Source organism: Lithobates pipiens, unplaced genomic scaffold (genome assembly GCF_037356315.1).
Source record: "Lithobates pipiens isolate NorthernLeopardFrog02 unplaced genomic scaffold, aLitPip1_a1.2 Scaffold_19, whole genome shotgun sequence".
Lineage (NCBI taxonomy): Eukaryota > Metazoa > Chordata > Amphibia > Anura > Ranidae > Lithobates > Lithobates pipiens.
In genome coordinates, this window is record NW_027507764.1 from 291,955,727 (window position 1) to 291,973,095 (window position 17,369).

The 17,369-nt window shown below is 40.6% G+C and overlaps 1 protein-coding gene across 2 annotated transcripts in view; it reads right to left on the bottom strand.

The window, feature by feature from the left end:
• Positions 1-17,369, bottom strand: part of GABBR2 (gamma-aminobutyric acid type B receptor subunit 2) — a 984,619-nt gene that overhangs the window by 276,365 nt on the left and 690,885 nt on the right. The gene's annotated exons all lie outside the window — the stretch shown is intronic.

Here is a 17,369-nt window from a genome sequence, read left to right on the forward strand (position 1 = left end):
TTATATACCAAAATGTAATCAATTGGAAAAAATGCTAACTCAACATAACCTACTATCAACAGATTTGTGTTCCTTTGTCCAGTATGACCTGAATTAAAAATATAAGTTGATGTTACCTTATAAGAGAAACTAATAACAATTGCAAATATTAATTTTTCATCATTTTTGACATTTTTCTGTCAACTGAAGCGATCCAAGTGTTACTGCAGTTCACCCTGTGCACAGGTTTTCATAAGCATCCCTCCAAGAAAGAATAATTTTAAGTGAAAGTTTTGAATAGTGGAAAATCTGGCAAATGCTAAATTTAATCCAGTTATTTATTTACTAAGTCCATTTGCAGTAATTAATATACAGCAAGTATAAATATATGAATCTGTCTATCTGATGTGATCTCTTTTACAGTGGCACTTAAGAGGGAGAGCAGCACTCTGAGCCCATTAGGGCCTTTTTTCTTTTCACAGTACTGTCAAAAGAGGAACTTGCCACTTATAGCAGGGAAGAGCACAAGAATGATACTATCGATAAAAAGCAGTTTTTTGGTGGGGGTCATAAGCAATGCATTGGGTAACATATTCAGCTACTTTTGTAACCAGATCTTAAAGTGATTCCACTACTGGATAAAATATAACACAAAGCAAAAAAAAAATCTGTTGACAGATAAAGAGCTAGATGCTGCACCTATCTGTAGTCGTTTTCAGTACCCTCACTCCAACATGTCAACATTTCTGATCAGGCAACACTTAATCACTTCTTTATAGTCTTGGAGCTTGCCTGATCCCCACATGCATTCTTGCTTGTCTAATATTATGATGGATTGGCTCAGTGGCCACTAGGAGTGTGTGATCAGAAGGGCCTGGCATTAGGAAAGAGTAGGGGCACTATGGGCTGTTACAAGTATGTATGAGTGGGGTGAGATTACTGCGCTAACCTGAAACATAAATCTAAGCAGCTAACAAAAAATTTGACAAATTAAAACAGATGGTAATAATGACGTAGCGCTAGAATGAGATATTGGCATATAAATCAAGTGCAAAATATATAATAAAATGCAATAATTAAACCACATTGCTTAAAGTGCCAAGTGCAGAAGTGCAAAAAGTGAAAATGCAAATAATTAGATGGTGAATAAAGTTCATATAATGGTATATTAATGCCACAATATATTAGAACAGGCACACTTGGCGAGGAGGGATCCAAGATATGGTCCAATAAAAGGGAGAAGGTACATGAAGAAACCCAAAAAGCCACAATTGGATCACCCGGGATAGTGCATCCTCGGCCCAATTTAGAGGGTAAATACCATTACCGAATGGTGTGGACACACATGCCAGCAGCAGTGGGTCAATCAGGCAGAAAATACAGAATAGGTAGCCTTCGAAATGAAGCACACGACCTCTTAAACCGGAAGTTGAAGCTGAAGCTCTGGTGGAAATCATCCAAAATGTGGATGGTAGAAATCGTCCAACGTATAATCCTGCACTTTATAACTCTCAGTAGCTTTATTTTGGCTGTTAAAAAAATGTTATTTAACACTGCTCAAAGCCTGAGCTATAAGTTGCTAGGACATAAACCTTCTACTGATTGCAATCCGTTCATTTTCTAGTGCCAATGTCTTTTATGCTACACATTGCTGTTTTAATGTTGCTTATGCATCAGAATGCCTAAAGCAAACCTGTCAGATCTTGAAATAAATTGTGTAAATTACAAAAGTGCAAGAGACCTTTGATATATGCAAATGCCTATGCTTATCTTTAGATTAGTTCGTGTATGTCTGAAGGGTAACTTAGTTCCAGGTCCAAGTCATACACTGAGTCTGGATTTCTGTGCAAACTTACATAAAGGCTTGGCCTTCTGGTACTATGTTCCACTACATTTTAATGGCACAGGGCCATTACTTATCCATACATCAGTCCATGCTCAGCCATCCATAGTCAGCAATACTCATCCATCCATCCACCCCCATCCATACTCAGCCATACTCAGTCATACCCAGCCATACTCAGCCATACCCAGCCATAATCAGCTATACCCAGCCATACTCAGCCATACCCAGCCATACCCAGCCGTACTCAGCCATACCCAGCCGTATCCAGCCATACTCAGTCGTAGCCAGCCATACTCAGTCATACCCATCCGTACTCAGCCAAACTTAACCATACCCAGCCATACTCATTCATGCTCAATCATCCCATCCTTACTCGGTCATCCACATTTATGGCTCAACCATGCTCAGCCATCCCAATCCATGGCTCATATATCCCATTCATGCTCATCCATGCCACATCAGTTCTCATCCATGCCACATCCATGCCACTACAGTGCCTCACAAAAGTGTAATAAGTAGTCAAATTAGATTTGAAATGTATGCCCCTGACCTGACAGTGCTCCCTGCATGTTGGGCCACTGTGTGTGTCCTGGCTGTGGAAAAGTTTCCCACATGTGGTATTGCCGTACTCAGGCGGAGTAGGAGAATCTATGTTGGTAACAGAACAAGGGTGCACACATCGCTTTAGGCAAAAAATGAACACACCCGTTCCAAGGTGCTAATCCCGACTCATCACCGTAAGCAATATCAAGAAGAGAAGAAAGATTGCACACTTGAATCCAAAAGATGCTGTAGAAATTTCTTTATTGTCATGAGCCAGACAAAATCACAGTGATGATCAGTTGATGCGTTTCACATGAAAAAGAACCATGCTTGTTCACCATATACCAATATATATTGGTTATACCAATATAAATTACATATATCACAGTGTAAAAACTGTTCAAGGATGAGAGGAAACAATGAGATGCTAAACCAGGGCTCGAAAAACCCCGGGCGCCAGGTCGCATTTGCGACTAGAATTAGCGACCTTGCTCCTGGGGCAGCACAGGCAGCACAGCTGGGGGTATCCTGTCTCTGTGCACCCCCCCGGAGTGATCGCGTTGGGCCGCGCCGCCGCCGGCCGGTAATTGAGGCCGCGGCTTTGAGGCCTTCTGCCGTCCTATGTTTCCTTCTGGAATCTGGCGCCCTCTAGTGGTGGCTGTTGGTATGACAGCCAGCAATGCTAATGGAGCTTTCACTGCCCGCCCATCTCCTCCCCTTTACTTAGAACTCCTAAACATTATATATATTTTTATTCTAACAACCTAGAGAATAAAATGGTGGTCATTGCAATACTGTCTGTCACACCGTATTTGTGCAGCGGACTTACAAGCGCACGTTTTTGGGGAATTTTTTTTTATTTAATTAAAACAATAAAACAGTAAAGTTAGCCCAATTTTTTTTTATTGTGAAAAATAATGTTACGCCGAATAAATTGATACCCAACATGTCACGCTTCAAAATTGCGTCCGCTCTTGGAATGGCGACAAACTTTTACCCTTTAAAATCTCCATAAGCGATGTTTAAAAAAATCTACAGGTTGCATGTTTTGAGTCACAGAGGAGGTCTAGGGCTAGAATTATTGCTCTCGCTCTACCGATCACAGCGATACCTCACGTGTGGTTTGAACACTGCTTTCCAAGGCGGGTGCTACTCACGTATGCGTTCGTTTCTGCACGCAAGCTTGGCGGGACAGGGCGCATTTAAAAAAAATGTTTTTCTTATTTTAACTTTTTATTTTTTCACTGTTCTTTTAAAAAAAAAATTTTCACTTTTATTCCTATTACAAGAAATGTAAAAATCCCTTGTAATAGAAAAAAGCATGACAGGTCCTCTTAAATATGCGATCTGGGGTCAGAGAGACCTCAGATCTCATATTTACACTAAAATGCAATTAAAAAAAAAAATTGTCATTTGAAAAAAATAAAATAAATAAAATGTCCCCCTAAGAGCTATGGACAATGACTTGGAGACAGGTGGGAGGGGCCACGCTATCTTCCCCTCACTCGTCTCCATGTCAGGCCAGGGACAGGTCCGGATTGCCGTTACGGACCTGGCTCCTAACTTTTTTAGCTGGCTCCTAGATTCCAAGCAAATTTGTCAAGCCCTGTGCTAAACCATATACATGATGGAAAGAATGTGCATACATATGACAATCAACCATATCCACATATATAAAAATCATGTGGAGACAAAATATTGTGTATATAAATGCATATATATCTCAAATATTCCACACAGAACCACCCTAGAAAGCATCCAATATTGATCAAATTTAACTTTCTATTAAAAACACTTATGAAATCAAAGGGAGTGTTCTCAACACTCAAATGGAGGAAAAATTACTAAGGGGAATGTTGTATGTTCATACTTTAATGGTAAACAACATAAATTAACATATTTTTACAACTGCAACACCAGTTATGTAATATATATCATTACATGTAACATCTGTAATGTACAGGACATTGGTCATACCACAAGAGGACTCAGGTTCCAGGAACATATATATAACATAGAGAAGAAACTCTCCACCAATGTAGCCAAACATTTTAATACATTTCATGAAGGCAATACATCGGCTGTTGGTGTGCAAATCATAGATAAGGTTCATACACCCAAGCAGGGGGCAATGTCTTTAGACTTTTCTGTAAAAGAGAAGTTTTTTGGATTTTTTATTTCAAGACATGCATTCCATTTGGGATGAACTTTGAGTTGGCTATCACTCATTACTAGTAATTTTTCCTCCATTTGAGTGTTAAGAACACTCCCTTTGATTCCATAAGTGATCTTAATAGAAAGCTAAATTCGATAAATATTGGATGCTTTTTAGGGTGGTTCTGTGTGGAATATTTGTGATGTATATGCGCTTATATACACAATATTTTGTCTCCACATGATTTATATATATGTGGACATGGTTGATTGTCATATGTAATGCACATTCTTTCTATCATGTATATGGTTTAGCATCTCATTGTTTCCTCTTATCCTTGAACAGTTTTTAAGAAGTCTGTAATAATAAAAATGAAATCACACAATTAGGCTTAATCTGTTACACTGTGAGATATGTGATTTATATTGGTATATATACATGTTTTTTTCGGTCATTTTTCTATTTTTTGTTTTTAATAAATTTCTTGCTTACATGTTTACATTATCTATTTTTTGTTTTGACCATTTTATGATCAGATGTTTTAGCATTTAAGAATTTTTTTTGTCGGTGAAGTTTTGTGTTGATTGCTCTTTAAGTACAGGTGTTTTGTGTTAGGTGTTTGATTTGGTATACGCCTTTAAATAGCTTGTATTGTGAGCATTTCAATTGTTGTGAACAAGCACAGTTCTTTTCATGTGAAACGCGTCAACTGGTCATCACTGCAATTTTGTCTGGCTCATAACAATAAAGACATTTCTACAGCATCTTTTGGATTCAAGTGTGCGATCAATCTTTTCTTCTCTTCTTGATAGAATCTATTTTGGGGTGTAATTTTTAGTATGCACATGCTATGTGTTAGAAATGTTGTATAAATGGACAACTTTGTGTAAAAAAAAAAAAATGTGTTTTTATTTTCTTTCTCCATTTTCCAAAAATGCTTAAAAGACACATTATGCCTCAGATTATACGTTGGAGTGTTTTCTTTCCAAAATTGGGTAATTTTTGGGTCATTTGCAGTGTCCTGGTGCTCCAGGGCTTTCAAAAGTGTAAATGGTAGTCAAGAAATTAAATGTGTAGTTTATGCTCCTAGAATGCCTGAAGGTGCTCCCTCAATGTTGGGCCTCTGTATGTGGCCATGCTGTGTAAAAGTCTCCCACATGTGGTAGCTCCGTACTCAGGAGGAGTAGCATATTGTGTTTTGGGGTGTAATTTGTGGCATGCTTCTGCTGTGCGTGACAAATAACCTGATAATATGACAATTTTGTGAAAAAAAAAATCTTGATTTTGCAAAGAATAGACTCTATAATGTTCACAAAGACCAAACAATATACACCAATTTGGGTTATTTTTACCAAAGATATGTAGCAATATAAATTTTGGCCAAAATTTATTCAGAAAAATTACTAAATTGCAAAAAAAATAAGAAACAAAGAAAAATTAATTTGTTTAACTGCTTCCCGACCAGCGCACGCCAATATACATTGGCAGAATGGCACTGGTGAGCAAAAGGGTGTACAGGTACGTCCCCTTTAAGAAGGGCCACTCTGCTGTGTTCGCCGTGACCATGACCGCGGCTTGCACGGATTCGATGTCCGCTGGGTGTAAACAAAGCATTTTCCCATTGTGCCAAGTGACAGGACAAGGATCACTGCTCTCAGTCATCGAGAGCAGTGATCCCTGTCATGTGTGTTGTAGCCCCACCCCCACAGTTAGAATCACTCCCTAAGAAACACTTAACCCCTTCATCGCCCCTAGTGGTTAACCCCTTCACTGCCAGTGTCATGTACACAGCAATCAATGCATTTTTATAGCACTGATTGCTGTATAAATGACAATGGTCCCGAAATATGTCAAAATTGTCTGATGTGTCTGCCATAATGTCGCAGTCCTGATAGAAATTGCAGATTGCAGCCATTACTAATAAAAAATAATAATAATAAAAATGCCATAAAATTATCCCCTATTTGTAGACGCTATAACTTTTGTGCAAACCAATCAATATACGCTTATTGTGATATTTTTTTACCAAAAATATGTAGAAGGATACCTATCGGCTTAAACTGAGGAAAAAAAATATTTTTATATATTTTTGGGGATATTTATTATAGCAAAATATAAAAAAAGTATTTTTTTCAAAATTGTCGCTCTTTTTTTGTTTATAACGCAAAAAATGAAAACCGAAGAGGGGATCAAATACCACCGAAAGAAAGCTCTATTTGTGGGAAAAAAATACGTTAATTTTGTTTGGGCACAGCGTTTCAGAACCGCGCAATTGTTGGTTAAAGCATCACAGTGGCGAATCGCAAAAAGTGCTCTGGTGAGGAAGGGGGTAAATCCTTCCAGGGCTGAAGTGGTTAAAGAATGTTCAGTCTTTTTTATTTGATAGTGCAAAAAACCCAGCTTAAACACCACCAAAAGAAAGCTCTATTTGTGTGAAAAAAGGACAAAAAAGGACAAAAATGTCATATAGGTACAGTGTTGCATGACTGAGTAATTGTCATTCAAAATTTGAGAGCACCGAAAGCTAAAAATTGGTCTAGTTAGGAAGGGGGTTTAAGTGCCTTAAGTGGTTAAAGGGAAAGTCCACTATATCAGGACAGCTATATTATCATCAAGAAAAATTTCCTTTAAAAAGCAAGTTGGGGGGGGGGGGGGTGATAAGTACTGACTTGGAGAAAAGTTGAGGCTAAAGGTTCATTTTGAACCTGAAATTTAGAGTCCTCACATAAGAAGTAATTTGAAGTAATAGACAAGCACTTCCAAGACAAAGTGCCTGCACTGAATCAGTATCATTAGATGTTTACACTTTGTAGCAGCTTATAGATTCACTTTATGGTCTCCCTTTTATTTCCCATATGCAGGCTGCCTTCTGATTCCAAGCTGTACCACCAGGAACCTTTTGTGCTTAGGGAACTGTGTTGCTATGGATATTTTTGGGTGATTTTATAGCATATTTATTTGTTAATTGTTAGATTTTAAGACCATGCACTGTTTTAGAAGCTAGGCTCCCCCTATTGCAGTGATGGCGAACCTTGGCACTCCAGATGTTTTGGAACTACATTTCCCATGATCCTCAACTACACTGCAGAGTGCATGAGCATCATGGGAAATGTAGTTCCAAAACATCAGAAGTGCCAAGGTTCGCCATCACTGCCCTATTGATATGCAAATGAAACAGTCAGACTAGTTTTTGAGATCAGCTTGAGATAGTCAGCTTGAGCATGTTGTAGGCAGTTTTTGTTATGCTTTGAAGTGTGTTTTCTGCAGCTATATGTGACACTTTTTTGTTTAGTAAAGTTATCAATACACTACAAAGGTCTAAGCTTCCTTGGCTTCCTTAGACTAGACTGCATACACTGTTTAGGAAGAGTAAGGCTGCAGAGGTTTCTAAAGTCCAGGAGGGGAAGGCATGCACCCTGCCTATCTGGGCCAGAGACAGCCAGTGAAATATCTGTTGCAAAGGAGCTTGCTGCTAGGTATGCTTCTCCTTTGAACAGAGCTTGTGGTGATGGAGTCTCTAATCTTCCCTCATATTTTTGCCTCAAACGTTTTGGGTTCAGTAAGGGAAAGATGCGAGCTGTTTGGTTTGCACTTCCTGTATGCTCTACATATTGAATCTGACAAGAGGAAAATGGCAGAATTAGAAAGAGGTTTACTAAAGGAGCAGCTTACAGTGGCGGCCAAGTGTTTGGAAGACACTGCAAGTAAGGCAAAGGATTTAGAAAGTAGGGCACTCAAAATCAAACCTGCAGTGGTTTTGAAGTGTGTTCAAACCACGGTAGGCAAAAGATTTGAATTAGCTTGGTGCAGACCTCATAAACAAGTATAATGATGCCTTCACACGGGACAAAGGCCCTAAGCCTGTAAGCAGAGGTAGGACATGTGCCACTGTTACTTCCCATAAGCAGGAAACTGGAAATCTGATCAGCTCAAATAGAGATGGCCGAGTTGAGTCAGATAAAGGCTTATGGTCTCCAGGAAACACGAGTGGACTGATTTTCTTTATTTAGTTGGGGGTCCCTAGAGAGGAAATGGGCTTCCTACACCAGCTTTGTTTAGGAGGTGGACCATGCGGCGGGCCCATCCGAAACCAGTGCCTCCAGCTCATATAGGAAAGGGGGCGGGGTTTAGCCCCACCCCCCTGCCCCCATATGATTCGGACCCTCCAATAGGTCTAGTAGCATATAAATGCATCTGCTGGCCAGTGGATGACAGCTGCTCTTCAACACCCAGACACCTAGATACCCAGATACCTCCCAGATAACCCTCTGCCTACAGGTAACTTAACCAAAAAGATATACAATGCTTTTTTCCATTGTTGGACTGTGAGATATATTTTTTCTTTCTTTTTTTTTATTTTCATATTTTGTAATGATGGCTTGTTCTTTTCCCCTTAGATACCCCAGCTGGGGACAATAGAGGCCTCTTGTAGACCTCCCAGACTACCCTTCATATGAGGAAGCAACTTCTCTGTACACCTAGCGGAATGCTGTATTACTGTGTATCATCTCATCAAAGTAAGCTTTTGTAGATATGCTTGCCATCTACAAGATTATAACTGGGGCTTAATCTGTTGGTATTCTCACAGTCACCCCCCCCCTCTTCTATAGGTACCTCACACTTTATGTAGGAGCTGGATGAAGTCCAACGTTGTTTCTCCTCCTGTGTCCTTATTCATTTTATTCTGGGCTTTCATATTACCTTTTTGGGCACCTCTAGGCAATCCCATCAATGAATTTAAAATCCCATCAATGAAAGTAAGCAGTAGTTTGGCAGAACAGTATACATGGACAATTATTAACTAGCAAATATATAAAGGTGCATACAAACTAATTCTGAAACTTCAATTAACTAATTGGTTGCACGTGGCGCTGTTACCTGTGTTACCTTTCAGTAAACGCTACCTCACCTCCTAAGTGATCCTATCTGAATCAAAAAATGTGTTGTAAATTACAAAAAAAACATTACATAGATCATTATCACTCAGTGAACACTCAAATTTGCATTTAAATTATACACACAGTGACAAGTACAAATAAAATGTGAATATAGTCCATCCACCAAACAATATTAATAGTAGATATCCAGATTACAAAAAGTCCTTCTATAAATGCGTGAACAAATCTCCAGTGTTCAAATCTCTTTTTACAAGTGACTCCTTCACCACACCATCCGTGCTTGTGATCCCCCCTTCGTGAAAACACTCACCGACTGATAAGCCTTACACTCTCGTGTGAGGCCAAAAGAGCTTTCAAAAAACCTCTCAAGAGGTAGTTCAGACACCAGCACATCCGATTAGATCTTCTCCACTTAAGCACTTCAATGCATATATATATACCTCAAAGAGAAATCAAAGAGGGAGACCCCAATAGTGTAATACTGCAATCACTTTTTAATGTTAAAAATCTCACTCTTTATGCACTCACATGAACTCAAAAAGGTTAAATCACTTCAAAAGGGTAAAAAGACTTGCTTCACATTTCCACTCCACAGCACTATTCTGAATACGTCGGGGCATTGGTGGTCACAGCGGACTCATTAGATAAGGTGCTGGATCGCTTAATCTCACCCCTCCTCGTGCGTCCCGCCTGGTCCCACACAGCAGGTCCGTTCGAAAAGGGCGCCTTCAAGCTAGATGATTCAGTCCTCTTAGTCCTAGACCTCCTTCCCAGCTCCGTGTATGTCAGCTCAATATTCACCAGATAGCCACGCCCCCGACATGTTTCGTCATATCAGACTTAATCATGGGATTGGCTATCTGGTCTAGCATCCCACCTTATATTTCCCCATCGTCCAATCAACTTTCTTCACTGTCCATCTCTCACACCCATATTAATGGAGTGTGTCCTGGCGTCCACAATACGCGCCGAAACCAGATCCCTGATCTGCGCATTCTCGAATCACAGCTTTCGATGTCCCCCTTTCAAAAACTGGTATTCGGCATTAAATATTCGATATTAGAATTCGCTACGGTCTCCGGTGCGTGTGTCGAAATTTATTCGACCATAAAAGTTAAACACTATGTGTGTCGAACTCCATTCGACCTTAGATGTTACATTCGATATTATGTAGATTCCGCTCTGGTCTCAAATATTTACACAGGCTGCGTACTAATAGATCGCGCGTGCGCCGAGTTCGAGACTTTGTGTCCCCATCTCCACAATATTCAAGTGTTGGATTCCGTGTCCCCACATGCCATCACCAAGAAATGTAGGACCATTAACGCGCTCCCACTGGTAATGTCACTCCCCATCAGTAGTGTCTCTCCATCTAAGCGAGCGGTATCTTTCTACATTGTACACTGTACTCAGTCGACTACTTTTGCACTTACATAAATCACATCTATTCAATGTGCCTATACATAGTGTGTAATCCAGTATATTCACAACTACATACTGGTACATTACTCTGCCGCCGTGTCACCAATGCGCCAGCGTTTACAATGATGATTATCATACATCTTAAATTAACCAATTGGTTCACGTATTCATTACTATACTAGAGCATTCCAAATACAAATCTAATTGAATCAAAATAATAAAAAAATATATATACATATCTAAAGCAACATCTATGGTGCAGATAAATAAAAACATAACTCAAAATAAAAAATACTAAAATAACGTTAAATTTTTTTTATATTACTACTGTCTTAAAAAGAGACATAATTGGCACCCTCATAGTATTCTCAGATCCCCCCCATCAATAACTTCACATCTGTCTAAAGGTGTAAACTCATATAAAAAATTATAGATCAATAATTGGTAACCCCAGGTACACTTCCATCTCAGAGTTTCAACCTCCCCTCTATAACCCTTGAGACAACATTGAACCCCAACAACTATTTCAGGATTTTTCCTACTTACAAATCCAGGGAGCTTATTTCCCTTACTTAAAAAACAATGTCACTATCCATGATTACTTGACTAAAAGTCACTAATGTAGCAGTTTAGGTCCAGTTCTATGTTCATACCCCTTGGATGAAGGCTCTTCAACGAGAAGATCCACCTGGTCTCCCTTTGCGACAAATCTCTAACTCGATTAGAGCCCCTCCAAGAGGGATGAACATGGTCTATTCCACAAAACTGTAGTAGACTCGGATTCTGTTGATGGTATTCTCTAAAATTTAGTGATACGCTATGATACTGAAAACTCTTTCGGATATTAGTCAAATGTTCAGAGATTCGTACTCTCAATAATCTCTTTGTGCGTCCTACATACAGTAAATTACAGGGGCACCATAGTAGGTACACGACATGTAACATATTGCACGTCATAAATTCATTGATATCAAATGCTTCTCCCTCACTGTTAGTTATTGAGGTAATTCCCCTGTTTACCTGATGTACAGTTCTACAGCAAATACATCTCCTACATGCATAAAATCCTTTCAGTTCACCCGAAATGGTTAGTCGCTTAGGGGGGTCCAGGATCTTTTTTACAACCCTATCCCCAATATTGGGCGCCCGTCTATAAATGAACCCCGGGGTTTTGGGTACCAAGCCCCCCAGATGTTTGTCCCTCCCCAGACTATGCCAGTGTGTCTTGAAAATTTGCTCTACCTCTCTAAACTGATGATGGAAATTAGATAAGAATCTTAATTGATGTTGTGCCCCCCCCTCCTTCCTTTCTCCTCCCCTCCAGGCAAGTTTCCCTTGGAATATTCGCAACCGTCCCAATAGTTTCATCCAAGGCGGTTTCTTTATATCCTTTCTGTATGAACCTCTCTTTCAAGATTTGGGATTGGGCTACAAAATCTTCTTTAGTTGTACAGTTCCCGCGAACCCTTAAAAATTGTCCCTTAGGGATATTTCTAATCCAGGATGGGTGATGTCCGCTCTTAGTTGTTAAATAGCTGTTACGATCTGTGCTTTTAAAATACACTGTCGTATTAAATCTGTCATCCTTTCTCTCTATCAGGAGATCAAGGAAGTTTACCATAGTAGAGCTAATATTGAACTCCAACTTAATATCATTAGAGTTGGAGTTCAATCTCTCCAAAAAGTTTAAAACCGACGCCTTTGTTCCCCCCCATATGAAAAACAGATCGTCTATAAATCTGCGATAAAAAATTAACTGTGGGCAATCGATTCCAAACACATATCTATCCTCCCACTCGGCCATGAATAGGTTGGCGAGGCTAGGGGCATATTTGGCCCCCATTGCCACGCCAACCCTCTGGGCATAGAAGGTCCCATCAAACCAGAAGTAGCTGTGGGTCATGCAAAACTCTAATGCCTGGCCCACAAACACCTTCCGGGCATGTGGGATATCCTCCCTCCTGCTCATGGCCCAGTTGAGTGCTAGCAGGGCATCTTGGTGCTGAATAATAGTGTATAAACTAGCTACGTCAGCCATAACCAAATACACTTCCGTAGACGAGGGGATGGAGATCTCATTGAGGGATTTTAACAAATCTGTTGTATCCCTCAAATACGCTCTCGTGTTTTTTACACTAGGTTGGAGTGATCTATCTAGATATTCTCCCAATCTGGAGGTGACTGATCCTATCCCATTCACAATAGGACGTGGTGGGGGAGTCACCACGTCCTTGTGAATTTTGGGCAAAGTGTAGATCACCAGTATCCTGCAGGCGCTGGGGACCAAATATTTATTTTCTTTTATATTGTGTACTCCCTTTCCATATCCCCACTCCACCAAAGCCTCTAATTGATTCTTATATTCATCTGTAGGGTCTAAATTTAGCTTTTTATAGGTGGTGGTGTCCCCCAACAGCTCCTCCAACTGGTCGTTATAAAATGACCTGTCGAGGATCACCACCCCTCCCCCTTTATCCGCCGGGCGTATGATAATATCATTCTTTTCTTCTAGGGATTTGATCCCCTCTTTAATATACCTTGGGTTCACACCCTTACTTACGGGGAGTTTTTCTAAATCATTCAACACAAAATTTTTAAAAACCTCTACAAAATGATTACCAGCTAGCTGCGGGTTGAATAATGACCGATTCCTCAGTCCACTATCCGTTTGACTACTAGGGTTATTAATCCCCAATTTCGGGGTATTGGGGTGCATCAGAAAATGTTTCTTAATATTTAAGGTCCGAATATATTTGTGTATATCTATGTATACATCAAACTTATTCATACTCTGTCGTGGAGCGCATTTAAGTCCCATGTTCAGAATATTCAATTCCTTCTTGTTCAATGTCACCTTGCTTAAATTAAAAATGCCATTATCTAAGTGTCCCTCAGTCTCTTTCTTGGATTGTTTCCTCCGTCCTGCCCTACATCCCCTCCTCCTCTCCCCATTGAACCTCCTTGTTGGATAGGCCCATTTCTCTGTCCATTGGGTATTACTGGAGTATGTCCTCTCGGGGTTGTCCCTCCCCCTCTTCCCCCTCTCCCCCTCTGATTTAAAAAAGGGGGAGGGGGAAGAGTCCGAGGTGGGAACCCAGATTCATTCATCCTTCTATTTCCATCATCATATGCCAAAGGCATGAACCTATTATGTAATGGTATCAAATTACCCCTTTCCCGGTTACCATCATACCCATATTCCTGTCCCCATCTTTGATTACTTTGGGGTGCAAATTGTACTGGGTAGAGATTCCTATCCCCATAGGGTGGTGGATAGTCATAGTAGTTCACTTGATAATCATTTCCCCTTTCCCTTGGGGGTGGTCTAGGTGAGTAATAGTCACCATAGGAATTTACTCTACCCTGTTGTGTGTTATTGTACCCTTGGCTGGGGGTCTGAGTTAGGGGGGTTTTCTTGTTATTAATCTTACCCTTTCCTTCCTCTCCTTTACTCCCATACTTTGAATTGCTGTTTTCCTTTATTGGGGGTTCATTACCTCCGGTAGATCCTTGAATCTCTATAGCCTTCCCTACATTTAACTGCCAGGCATACATTTTATTGTTTTAAAAATCAGTTACATCTCTATTATATTTCTTAACCTTCTTTTTTTGAATATCTTTATCCCATTTTTCCAATTTCCAATTCCACACTAGGTAAAGGGATCGTGGTTTGTGTATCTTTAGAAATATATAGCATTAAGACTGCTTTCACACCACACCGCTGATAGCGGCGGCGGTAAAATGCCGCTATGTTTAGCAGCGTTTTACCGCCATATTTGCGGCGCATTTCGGCCGCTAGCGGGGCGCTTTTACCCCCCGCTAGAGGCCGGGAAAGGGTTAAAACTGCCGGCAATACCCCGCAATAGCGGCGTTTTGCCGGCGGCATTACAGCGCTGCCCCATTGATTTCAATGGGCAGCAGTGGTGGAGGAGCGGTAAACACACCGCTCCTTCACCGCTCCAAAGAAGCTGCTGGCAGGACTTTTCTCTGACGTCCTGCCAGCGCACCGCTGTAATGTGAAAGCCCTCAGGGCTTTCACACTACAGACAATGGTGCAGCTTCTTTAGGGCGTTTTTCAGGCGCTATTTCTAACGCTATAGCGCCTGAAAAACGCCCTGGTGTGAAAGGGGTCTTAAGATAATCACGAGCAGCTTGAGGGGGGTTGTTGTTTCTCACACTCACGAGTGGAGGGATGGAGGCTATAAATTACCTAGCCTCACGGCAGATTAATCCGGCTAATATTTTCTCCAATAACCATGAAATGATGGAGGAGGAGGAAGACATCACAGGTCTTTTGAAAACTTTAGACCATCTGCTAGAGAAACAGGTTAAAACCTGGTGGGATGTACTCACATTTGAACAATATTTAAAAGAGGGTCTCATTTTCAGGAGTCTGAGATGGGAAGTGTGTCCACAAGATGGTCTAAATGACCAGCCTTTTATGGATGAATGGCTCACTTTTTTTAATAAAATGGGTATGGAGCTACAAGCTTTAGTTTTAAAAAGGAAAGAGATAAAATTGGCTAAATTAAAGGAACAGATTGAACAAATGAAAATAAAATTGGAACCTCTGGGAGACAACAACCAAGTGAGGGAGTTTAATGAGACAATGAAGAAAAAATTGGAAAAATGGGATAAAGATATTCAAAAAAAGAAGGTTAAGAAATATAATAGAGATGTAACTGATTTTTAAAACAATAAAATTTATGCCTGGCAGTTAAATGTAGGGAAGGCTATAGAGATTCAAGGATCTACCGGAGGTAATGAACCCCCAATAAAGGAAAACAGCAATTCAAAGTATGGGAGTAAAGGAGAGGAAGGAAAGGGTAAGATTAATAACAAGAAAACCCCCCTAACTCAGACCCCCAGCCAAGGGTACAATAACACACAACAGGGTAGAGTAAATTCCTATGGTGACTATTACTCATCTAGACCACCCCCAAGGGAAAGGGGAAATGATTATCAAGTGAACTACTATGACTATCCACCACCCTATGGGGATAGGAATCTCTACCCAGTACAATTTGCACCCCAAAGTAATCAAAGATGGGGACAGGAATATGGGTATGATGGTAACCGGGAAAGGGGTAATTTGATACCATTACATAATAGGTTCATGCCTTTGGCATATGATGATGGAAATAGAAGGATGAATGAATCTGGGTTCCCACCTCGGACTCTTCCCCCTCCCCCTTTTTTAAATCAGAGGGGGAGAGGGGGAAGAGGGGGAGGGACAACCCCGAGAGGACATACTCCAGTAATACACAATAGACAGAGAAATGGGCCTATCCAACAAGGAGGTTCAATGAGGAGAGGAGGAGGGGATGTAGGGCAGGGCGGAGGAAACAATCCAAGAAAGAGACTGAGGGACACTTAGATAATGGCATTTTTAATTTAAGCAAGGTGACATTGAACAAGAAGGAATTGAATATTCTGAACATGGGACTTAAATGCGCTCCACGACAGAGTATGAATAAGTTTGATGTATACATAGATATACACAAATATATTCGGACCTTAAATATTAAGAAACATTTTCTGATGCACCCCAATACCCCGAAATTGGGGATTAATAACCCTAGTAGTCAAACGGATAGTGGACTGAGGAATCGGTCATTATTCAACCCGCAGCTAGCTGGTAATCATTTTGTAGAGGTTTTTAAAAATTTAGTGTTGAATGATTTAGAAAAACTCCCCGTAAGTAAGGGTGTGAACCCAAGGTATATTAAAGAGGGGATCAAATCCCTAGAAGAAAAGAATGATATTATCATACGCCCGGCGGATAAAGGGGGAGGGGTGGTGATCCTCGACAGGTCATTTTATAACGACCAGTTGGAGGAGCTGTTGGGGGACACCACCACCTATAAAAAGCTAAATTTAGACCCTACAGATGAATATAAGAATCAATTAGAGGCTTTGGTGGAGTGGGGATATGGAAAGGGAGTACACAATATAAAAGAAAATAAATATTTGGTCCCCAGCGCCTGCAGGATACCGGTGATCTACACTTTGCCCAAAATTCACAAGGACGTGGTGACTCCCCCACCACGTCCTATTGTGAATGGGATAGGATCAGTCACCTCCAGATTGGGAGAATATCTAGATAGATCACTCCAACCTAGTGTAAAAAACACGAGAGCGTATTTGAGGGATACAACAGATTTGTTAAAATCCCTCAATGAGATCTCCATCCCCTCGTCTACGGAAGTGTATTTGGTTACGGCTGACGTAGCTAGTTTATACACTATTATTCAGCACCAAGATGCCCTGCTAGCACTCAACTGGGCCATGAGCAGGAGGGAGGATATCCCACATGCCCGGAAGGTGTTTGTGGGCCAGGCATTAGAGTTTTGCATGACCCACAGCTACTTCTGGTTTGATGGGACCTTCTATGCCCAGAGGGTTGGCGTGGCAATGGGGGCCAAATATGCCCCTAGCCTCGCCAACCTATTCATGGCCGAGTGGGAGGATAGATATGTGTTTGGAATCGATTACCCACAGTTAATTTTTTATCGCAGATTTATAG